Source organism: Carya illinoinensis, chromosome 8, assembly GCF_018687715.1.
Source record: "Carya illinoinensis cultivar Pawnee chromosome 8, C.illinoinensisPawnee_v1, whole genome shotgun sequence".
Taxonomy (NCBI): Eukaryota; Viridiplantae; Streptophyta; class Magnoliopsida; order Fagales; family Juglandaceae; genus Carya; species Carya illinoinensis.
The window spans coordinates 15762371-15771220 of NC_056759.1; the positions used below are offsets into that span (position 1 = coordinate 15762371).

Here is an 8850-nt window from a genome sequence, read left to right on the forward strand (position 1 = left end):
AAGGAAGCAGCTGTTCTGTCCTACTTTAGCTGATAGGAAAGAGTTGCTATGGAAGTACTTCTCCTTTAAAACCTGAGCAGCAAAAGAGTTTGGACTAGACACAACCCTCCAACATTGCTTGGCTAAGATGGCCAAGTTAAAATTCTCAAAATCTCTGAGTCCCAAGCCACCATTGCACTTTGCTCTCTCCATCTTGTCCCAGTGCACCCAGTGAATTTTGTTTTCTTGGGACTGTTGCCCCCACCAGAAATTCCTCATCATTTTGTTGAGCTCTTGGACCAGTTGCTTAGGAAGTTTGAAGATACCCATGCTGTAAGTGGGGATGGACTGTATAACAGCTTTGATGAGTATCTCCTTCCCTGCTTGAGAAAGGAACTTGGTCTTCCAGTTGCTTATTCTGGTCTGCACTTTGTCCAGGATGCTTCTGAGAGATTGAGTTCGAGACCTACCAATAAGGGCTGGTAGTCCTAGGTACTTCTCATAGGAGTTGGTTCCTCTTATTCCTGCTATGCTTGTGATAAAGTGTTTGGCTTCCTCCCTGGTGTTCTTGCTGAAATAAATGGATGTTTTCTCTTTGTTTAAGCGCTGGCCAGAAGCTGTTTCATAAGATTCCAGCATGGACAAAAGTCTACTCCACTCCATTGGGTTAGCCTTGCAAAAAAGGAGGCTGTCATCTGCAAAAAACAAATGGTTAATAGAAAGTTTGTTTCTCCTGATAGGCAGCCCTGTAATGAGACCAGAGAGTTCAGCTTTGTTTAGCATGCAGCTGAGAGCTTCTGTGCATAGGATAAAGAGGTAGGGGGATAGGGGATCCCCTTGTCTTATTCCTCTAGTTGGCCAGAAGCTAGTTTGGGGTTCACCATTAATAAGGATAGAATAAGAGACTGAGCACACACATTTCATAATAAGGTCAATCCATCCTGCTCAGGGGATGGAGATGGCTACTATATCCATGTTGTCGTGGGGGACTCCCATTTGAGATTCTGCAAGCAGGTTTCTTTTTCTTTTCTTTCTATTTTTTGTTTTTTTGTTTTGTTTTTTGTTGGTGATAATCAAAATGGGTAATGTGAATGCAAAAGAAGATGGGGGTGGTAGCTCATCTGGGGCTTCAGAAGGTGGTGTAGAAGGAGGTGGTGGTGGTTCGGAGGAAGGCATGGCTGCACCTGGCAGAACTCATGGTGTCTCTGTTTCTTCTCCTGACATGATGGGTCAGTCCCCTCCTCATAGACCAAGAGCAACCCAGTCGCCTCTGATGTTTACTCCTCAAGTGAGTTCATTTTCTCTTCCCTCCGTCTCCGACTTTTTTTTAAAATTATTTTTTATGTTGCATGTGTTTACTTCTTGTAAATTTGGTTAGGAGATTCCAATTTGATATCAATTATTGCCAAGGTCAGTTTTTTACGTATGGGGTTGTAATTCTATGGCTCAGCGATTGATGTTTGGGATTCTGTAGAGGGGAATTTGATTACTTGGTTAAAATGCTGTTGAAAATGTTTCATGGGTGTTGGTGTATAATTCAGCAGAATTGAGATGAAAGTTCTTTGCTGAAGATCTTTGGAGATGAACTTCAAACAAATTTTGTCTCCTCAATAGTCTAGCGCTTCCGTGGGCCACTCACCACTCGCTCGATGCAAGATCAAAAAGAATACTGGTGTTTCAATGGCTTTTAGTAGTATACTTAGATATTTTTTCCCATATTAGCTACTTCATTTAACAGACGAAAATTTAATTGATGTTACCTCTTGCATTAAGAGCATGGTTTCTGTGATGAGCTTGTACTTTAGGTCCTTGAACTTGGTGAGGAGTGTTAAAGCATAATAATTTGTCAAGATGCATGCATCCTTCGATGCAACAATAGCACTTGAGTGCAGAATTTAGATCTTGCTGTATGTGGTAAGTGACTCTGGATAGAAGCATTATTCTTCGGGGTTTTTTTTTATTTGCTGGGATTTATTATGGGCGCTTTGCTAAGGAGGCAATGCTTACAGACATATATACTTTGTCGGGCTTGGTCCCTTAGAAGCATCTCAATTACGGATTCGGCTTGCCTCCAGTGACATATTAACAGGAGATCTCTTATTATGTTGCCACGTTGCTTTCTCTTAAAATAAAGGGCTGAGGTTAAAAATCTATAACTTCAAATATATCAGTACTCTGTCTCTCTACGCGATGATGTCTTTTCTGTGTTCTGCAGCCTCTGGGCTTCTTCAGTCACCCGTTCAAGCCCCTTTACCTAATTTCCCTTTCTTCTTCGGCATTTGCAGAAGCCACAATTAGAAAGCACCCCCAGGGCCAAGATAACCTCATTTTCCTTGCTACACACTCTACCTTTCTTCTTCCAACCCAACAGAGCGCCCTTGCCTACATACAATCCACCACCTCCATCATTATTGATTTATCCCAAAGAAAGTCTCTCACTTGATTTAGTTAAATGGGAATCACTTGGCTGATCCCAGAACTAGTAGCTTTTAGGTCCCAGATCTCGTAGGCACAAGCGGAGCACTACCCACTAAGGAAAGAACGGAGTTTCTCACTGCCTATGTCAAAGACATTGAGTTTCGTACCATATCTTGTGGGAAGCGTCAAAGCAGGCTGGCATATTAGCTCTGTAGTTTTCTTTCCAATCCTTGCTGCTATGGGTGGAAAATTATACTTGCTTTGTAAAAGTTATAGATTTTTACTGTGTTTTGGTGTTGAGGATACCTCAACACTTCTCAACATATTTCACTACTATTTATTATTTTATTATTACTTTTCACATACTTTTGACTACTATTCAATATTTTATTATTACTTTTCACATACTTTTTCACTACTATTCACAACATTTTTTTTATAAGTAATTATTCACAATATACCTCAACACTTCTCAACACTCAAATTCAACCTTAATCTCAACCCTTTATCTTAAAAGAAAGCAAAGTGGCAACATAACAGGAGATCTCCTGTTAATATGTCACCGGAGGCAAGCCGAATCCCTCAATTAACATTGAATCACTATTGTTAAGAGCCTGTTTAGGATTGAGTTTGAAAGGTTAAAAAGTGCTTTTAACTATTTAAAAGCTATTTTAAAGAAAAAATGATATGTTTGGTAAATTTATAAGAAGTGCTTTAATCATCTAAAAAAGCTAAAAATCTATTTTTTTAAAAAGTACCAAATTGAAACTTTTATCAAAAAGCTCATGTAGATAACTGTATATTTAAAAAAAATTAATATAACTAACTTTAAAAGTACTTTAGAGATATGGTTACCAAACAGTAAATGACTTTTTAATAGTAGAGTTTGTTATTTAAGTTATAAACTATAAACCCTAAAGTTATAAGCTATATTTCTCACCGCAATCCCAAACATGCACTAAATCATTTCCCCTTTTTTTATATAACGTGCTTTTGGCCTAAAATATTTTGCCGCTAACTGCATATGTATGCGCCTGTTGTACACCTGACGTTTATTTTGCCCTTTCCCCCCTCCCCTTCACGCTGAAACATTTTATCATAACTTACTAAGAAAAAAGTACAACTAAAAGAACCTTTTGCATTCAATCTCCATGGAAGTTAAATCTTATAAGTTGTGTCTTTCATATAATTCTAATTCCTGCTTCCCACGCTCTAACTAGAACTGTGACTGTGACCGAGGACATTTGGTCCGAGTTTTGGGTTGTGAAAAACCAACCCAGTGGATTTGTATATAATGCAAAATTTTACCTGAAGTATTATACCTATAGACTTTTTCAATTCCTTTATATTTAAATTCCAGAGTCCTTGCTAAATCATGCTACTTGTGTTATGGTTATGAGGAGCCATTTTTGTTTTCCGTGATTACAGGTTCATGTCTCTAAGAAAGATCTAATTCACAGGGCTATCAGTGAAACTAGTATGTTCCTGACCCCACCATATTTTATTGCTTCCATCGTATCTGACCTCTGTGTTTTCTAATTTCTTAAAGTTTTGTATGATGTGTCAATCTAGATTATTATTATTATTATTTTTTTTTTTTTTTTATGGGCAAGGCTATTATGCCGCCCAGCCATTATAGTTGGACATGCCGTCTAAACAAATATTTTTTTCTTTTTTCTTTTTATATTTTTTTAATATATTTAAATATTTTTAAAAAATAAAAAATATACCAATACACTTAAAATCAATTTCTTAATTACTAAGTAAAAAAAATAATAATAATAACCAACGGTCAACTAGGGCTGTCAAACCCAAGGGGCATAGAAGCTTTTTCCTTTTTTTATTATCTAAATATTAACAAAAGTAACTCAGAAAAAAATTGGGGCTTTCTAAATCGACTCCATCTAATTATTATACATGGCCATGGCTCTAACATGAATATGTTAAGTAATTTTCTGATTGGACCAAACTCGCTAATTTGCAGGCTGTTGACCTTAGAAGTTCTGGTTTATCATTTAGACACATTTTCCTCATTATGGCTTTCATCTGATATGTATGTTTCTGCAATTTTTTTCAGATCTGGGTTTGAACACTTGGTAAACATTCCACGGTGGTATTTTGAATGACTTTGTGGCACATCTTTTGGATGGAGGATTTTGACAAGATTGGAAGCGCAGACAAGACCAGGATTTTCATTTGCTATATATTTAGTTATTGTATAACTTTAATTTGGTATATGGTTGCTAAGCATGCACTGATCTCTGTATATATTGAGAGAGACAAGACCACGATTTTCATTTGCTGTAATAATACTGTAAGTTTATTTCACGTGAAAATGATGAGGGAATTTGGCAAGATTGCAAAAGGATCCAAGTGTGATTAATTCATGAGCATGCATACAGTAGTGATGAAAAGTAAGGAAACCACAGGTATTTCAACGGATGTGAATTCCATATCATTCCAGATATTAGTGTGCACAAGCTGTTTTCACGTGCAAACCATGAGCACATGCTGTTTTCATTACACAACTTTTCATTGCAAATGTTAATTTAATGAACCTACATATACCCCTTTTGTACATCATAACCAAAACACTACACTTAAGAAGTATCATTACAATTGATCCATTCAAAACTGATCTATTTCATGCAACGTGCTATTTACATACAATTTATCCAAATCAAGTACAACATACTATTTACATACAATTTATCCAAATCAAGTTAAAACTACTACAAATGTGACAACCTGGTACAAACACAATAATTTTCGATTTTCCTTCTGAAGAGTTCTCTCTCTCTCTCTCTCTCTCTCTCTCTCTCTCTCACTTTATCTTCCCTTTACCGAACTTCAAACTCATGCTTGAGTACCTCATCCCACATCTTCCAAAATTTATTTTCTCTACGAATCACAAGTTCATGCCATGAGTAATTCTAAAAAACCAGTCACAAGTTCAGATCACTAAAAAACCAATCAATAATGCAATGCATGTGTGGATGCAATGGAAATTACCAGTCACTGACTCAGATCATTAAAAAAACATGTACGCAATTGAACCTGCAAGATGTCTGTATTCTTGTGTGAATGCTCAAGGGTTTCTCCTAATGATTGTGGATATCATTAGACTTAGTGTGTCATAAGTGTATAGACAGAATTTTATGTGTGAACCAATATAAAATGAATCCAATAGCTACAACAAGTAAAAGTTTCCAATTGATCATTGTTAAAAAAAAAACGTACAAGTGTAAACCATTCTCCAAAAGAATTGATGAAGTGCAATATAATGATTCTATTAGGGTCGCTTAGCCTCATTTCGATCATGCTGGACCCCAGCGTCACCCTGCAATCTACCATGCCCTCCGATTTTACAACTTTATATCCAACAAGAATTTCTACAGGTGTGCATCAGAACAATAGGAAGCCCTTGCAAATACAAAAAAATAGAAGAGATTCTCCATAACAAATTGTACCACCAACACAGGGTGGACAAACACTACTAGTCCACCATGTTGTAATTCATCTATCCTTAAATCAGTAAAAATTCTCTAGTTCCCGCAATGAACCTACACAAGGAATCTCATTCAAAGATGCTCATAAAAAAACTGTGCACCACGGACCAGCTAGCTAGTTACTAATTACGAACACACAACAAAATACACATGCCTTACATTTAAAAAACAAAAGAAAGAAGTAGATGGGGCAAAATTCTACACAGCAACATGAATATGCACCAATCTGAAAGCAAAACAAAGCACTAGTCACAGCCGTTGTTTTCTTCTTCTTATTCTTCTTCTTGATGACATCATCTGAAGTTTCTCAAGAAACTAGAGGGCTTTCGTTTATTTCTTAAAAATTACAAATTATATCCAATAGAAGGTTTCCTAACTTTTCATAAGTCTATGTCCTCGTCATAAGCACTTGGCACATAATACTATTCTTACATGCCAAAAACATTATCATCACTTCAACGCATGAATCGACACTTACACCTAGGGGTGTACAGGAACCTATCAAACCGGCCGTGAACCGATCAGACCGACAGTCGGAGTACGGAACCGGCAAAGAACCGGTCGGCGGGTGAGAGGAATTGAAGAAAAATCGACATCGGTGGTTCGGCGCCGGTTTTAACCCCTGAAAAACTGTTGAACCGACCGATCCGGTCTATTTATTTATTTATTTTTTGAAATATATGTATATAAAACGGCGCCGTTTTACTTATCGTTTAGGGCATGAATGTTAAAAAAAATATATAATAGAACAGCACCGTTTGGCTTAAATGGCGCCGTTTCAAAATGAGTTAATAACACCCCCACCCCTCTTCTTCTTCCCCACGCCATCTTTTTCCGTTCTTCCTCTCTACAACCTCTTTCTTCATCCATGGCAAACGACGGCACGAGTCTTCATCCTTCTTCCTCAGTTCCTCCTTCACAGAAGACGCCGACGGTAGACCGACCATCGCGTCGATGCAAATCGAGACCGATATGATCGGTTTTCTCTCCCTAAACCCTCGGTTTCGGCCGTTTTAATAGAGACATGGAAGAGGTTGGTGGTGTCTCGGTTTGGCGCCGAAACCGATGCCGAACCCATCAGTGTACAGCCCTACTTACACCCACTTAGCACCTACCTACCAAACAACAAAAACTCATTAACTGCCCCTAACTTCTTATATATATCTTGGCTTTGGAGGGGATTCTTTGCTTATTGGCATGATTCTTGTCTTCTTAAAGAAAAAAAGAAATAGAAAAGAGGCCTGAAAAAATCGTTCAGGTTGCTTATATTTACACACAGCACATTTTGTGCCCACGGTCCTCGCCTGGCCTTTCCCCGCATTTGCCCGTTCTTCTGCGTTCTAAGCGACTAGATCATGTGATTCATGTCCTATCTCTGTTCGGAACCAAGAGAAGTTGCCGCACTGCTTTTTTATTTGGTTGGAATAATGCCAAAAGGGATGAAGAAGTTGGGAACCAGACTTTATTCCGCAAGTGAAAAAGATGGTTCAAAATGGGTATTCAAGACTTGCATTTTTTGAGTATGAATTGTAGCCTCCTTTCCAAAAGTCCTCTAATAATTTTCTGGACAGGCTGCTGTGGATTTAAATCCTCTTAATTTCGTTGAAATAAAACCTCAAAATGTGGCTTTACGAAGAAAAACCCAGATTGCCGAGGAAAAAAAATCAAACAAAAGCTAGAGAAATACATCTTACCCACCAAACATATCATCAAACAAATCATAGCACCGAACAAGAAAATAGATGAAGAAAAATGGAGAACATCGAGTTTACCGGTCGATTGGGGCCTTACGAAGATGCAGCTTAATGAATTCAGTCCCAATTAGGGCGTCCCAGTTAGGGCATTATGTGTACTGATGAAGGGAGGGGGAGATGAAGCACGGGGAAATACAGAGAAAAGAAAATACAGAGATGAAGCACAGGGAGCTGAGCCAGAAGGGAGAGGGGAAAACAGAGAATGAGAGGAAAAGAAGAAGTTTCGTAGGTAAATCGGAGAGGAGAAGGAAGAAGGGAGCACGGGATTCAAGCGGCAAAACCAGAACCGGTTCACTTGTTAATGAACCCGGTTCACACGTGAGATGTGGGGTGTGTTATTTGATACAGTGGCCGAAGAGAATATTTTATTTAAAGATATTCATTAATGCTTTTATTGATATTTCAACATGATAACCATTATGAAAAATATTTTTAAAACTTAGTAAATTTCTTCAATATTTTGAAGAATACAAAACATCGATAATACAAAATTTTGTTCATTCTGATAACATTATATTAACTCTTTCGGAGCCTTCATTCAGATTAACTATCTTCAAAACACAAATCTTCATCAGTAGTTTCAAACTTGATTAATGCACCAATAGAAACCATATATGCTTATAAACAAAAGTATGTATAAAATGTAACAGCCCACTAGAAATTTAATGGTAGAATTTCTATAGACTTTAAGAATCTTATGAAAACTTTGTAAGTTTTCACAAATTGACTAATCGCATAGATTTTAGTCTGTCAGCATAGTCAGTGTTATTACTCACTATGGTGCTATAAGTGTGATTTTATTTATTTGAAGTAGTTAGAACTGTCAGAATATGTTATGGTCTACGCCAATTGACTCAGTTGATTATTTAGGATTTTACGGCGCAATAATCTCATTTTCAGTTTTTGGACGATACGCTTGTTTGAAAACGCATTTTACATTTTTTGAGGCACTTCGGGGTAGAATTTTGGTAAACAAATTGCACACTTAGGTTTGTATGAATATTTATAATTTTTCAGTGCAAAATTTATTTTTCACCTTCCTAAAGTGAATAGTAACCTTAATAGTAACATCTTGCACAGTGATTTTAAAATCACAGTGTAAAATGTCTAAATTAGGTTAGAGAAATTTCATTTGGACACTTGGCAAGATCTTAGCCATATTTGGTTAATAGTATTAGACAATTGGCACA

General features: G+C 37.2%; 1 long non-coding RNA gene across 1 annotated transcript; it reads right to left on the reverse strand.

Annotated features, from left to right (window-relative positions):
- Positions 1-5005: 5005 nt before the first annotated feature.
- On the reverse strand, positions 5006-7946 carry LOC122318171. The gene is made up of 2 exons (XR_006244734.1): positions 7679-7946; positions 5006-5298 (listed from the first exon to the last, which is right to left on the reverse strand). It is a non-coding gene; the product is annotated as an uncharacterized LOC122318171 (long non-coding RNA).
- Positions 7947-8850: the final 904 nt, after the last annotated feature.